The sequence below is a fragment of the Empidonax traillii genome, unplaced genomic scaffold, assembly GCF_003031625.1.
Source record: "Empidonax traillii isolate 1590-97213 ecotype Southwest subspecies unplaced genomic scaffold, ASM303162v1 scaffold1375:size120127, whole genome shotgun sequence".
Taxonomy (NCBI): Eukaryota; Metazoa; Chordata; class Aves; order Passeriformes; family Tyrannidae; genus Empidonax; species Empidonax traillii.
The window spans coordinates 111,890-114,142 of NW_020956568.1; positions in this window are offsets into that span (position 1 = coordinate 111,890).

Here is a 2,253-nt window from a genome sequence, read left to right on the forward strand (position 1 = left end):
TGGGTGTTGAACAGGATAAGGAAAAGGGCAAAGCCTGCAAGATGGGATAGTGTTTCTTTTTTCTTACACAGATGATTCAGCTGTGATAATTCCCCAGGACATTCACACCAAGCCTGAAGGTATTCATCTCTTGTTGATGAACCATAATGGGTCATAATGGACTTATAATGGACAGCTGCAACATCTTAGAAGGTGTCAAAGACTCCCAAAGTATCCCGTGACTCACAGTATTACATAATATAACTGGAGGCCTTTCCATCTGACCCTGAGTTTTGGGGTTTCCCAAACTACCCTGGATTTTCACCACCACCTCGGATCTGGTCTGTGATTATCACTTTGACCAACAAACACCGAAATTGCAACAACGAAGTCTCCTCATTGGATCCAACAGGTCCTTCCAGTCACTTGGGGGATTTGCAGCCCTGCTCTGACTGCCTGTACCAGCACTGCAATCTCATTCCAGTGCCATGCAAGTGTCTGCCATATTGAATCCCATCTATCCACTGTTTCCTGCCAGCACTGACTCTCCCACCTTTCCTGCCTGTTTTTCAGATGTGGGGGAGGGAACCATATGGAAGGGTGGTCCTCTGCTCTCTGTGTTGTGGCCACGTGTGTTTTTTCCAGGTGGGGGAGCCTGGCTGCATCTCGATTTGGTCTGGGGAGCGGGGCTTTGAAGTTTCTCCTCATCAGTTGGTTTAACCCAGTTTTATCAATATTGTTATTAGCATTTCTTCTTGGTGAAGAGTTATTTTTTCACTTTCATCTGGGCATATTTAGTCTCTCTCTCTGCATTGGAGAAACCAAGGGTAGTGAATCCGAAGGAGGAAACTTCTGTCTGAGGTCTCTACCCCTCCAAATTGCCTCAGACCAAGACATACGACAAGGAGTAATAGGTTCAAACTAAAGAGGGGAAATTTAGGTTAAATATACAGAAAAAATTCTTTATTGTGGGGGTGGTGAGGCATTGGGACAGATTGCCAGAGAGCTTGTGGATGCCTCATCCCTGGCAGTGTTCAAGGCCAGGCTGGATGGGGCATAGAGCCATCTGGTCTTGTGGAAGGTGTTCTGGCAGGGGGTTGGAACTAGATGATCTCTAGGGTTCCTTCCAACCCAAATCATGCTGTGATTCCATGATTCTATATGTAGGTGATAACAACAATATTTACATTGATTTTTTCTTTTAATTTTTTTTTTTCACAGAAGGTATGATATGGATTCTATTTAATTATTTTTGTGTATCATCAGTGACTGCCTGCCTGCCTACCTCCCGGAGCAAGCTTTAAAACTAGATAATGGAGGACAAGTTTGCTACCTGTGAACCAATAATAACAAACTCAGAAATTAATGATACTAATTTTAATAGAATTTTAGGTGTAGTTTTTTTGGTTATAACAAACCAACCACCACCACCACCCCACCACCCTCCCCAAACAAACAATTGTCTGTTCAGCTTATCACGCAGTGGAAGGCAAGTTTTCTTAGAAATGCTTCTTGTAGATGCTCACTAGTAAGATTTTGTTCAGATTGGTGTACTGGAGCTGCTATTTTGATCCAAAGCAGCTTTTGGATTGCACTTGCTTGAGATGAATATGAGTGTCAATGCTCCAGCTCCCTGTGGCTCTGGTGTTTAGGTGCTGGCTTGAACTACATTCAGCTTTGTACAAAAATCTGCAGCAGAACGATCCCCAGTTATGGGCAGCAAGTGAGTCAGCTTGCTGAAATGCACAGGGAGTCAATGAAATCCAGGGAACTGATTCAGCACCTATAAATAAATACTGACGGCCTTGCTTAATGCCTCCTTTTCAAGGAAAGGTGGTGCCGACAAGACATCCAGATAAGCTCATAAGAGAGGAAAGAGACTGGATTTGAAAGCTCTTCCCTAAACTGTTCCTGACTTTTGTGTCTTCCCCGAAGAGCCACGTACAGCCCACGCGGGTGCTTCGGGGCCCTTATTGAAGCACCTGGGCAGAGTGGCAGCCACTCCCCAGGTCCGGCATTTCCTGGCAGGCGTGCTGGGAACACGTCATTCTCCTATCCCTGTGTCAGCGGTGCCCAGGGAGGCCCGAGAAGGGTCTCCGGGCAGTCGAAGGCGATCCCTGGCGCCCGCCGGGGCCGTGGGGCCCGGCGAGGCAGCGGAGGGAGGCGGGAGGAGCCCGGGGGTGGTGCGAAGCAGCTACCTGGAAAGGGGGTGTAGCTGCAAGTAGATGGGAAGGAGCGCTCCGAGGCCCGCTGGGATGCGGGGGGCGGGGGCGC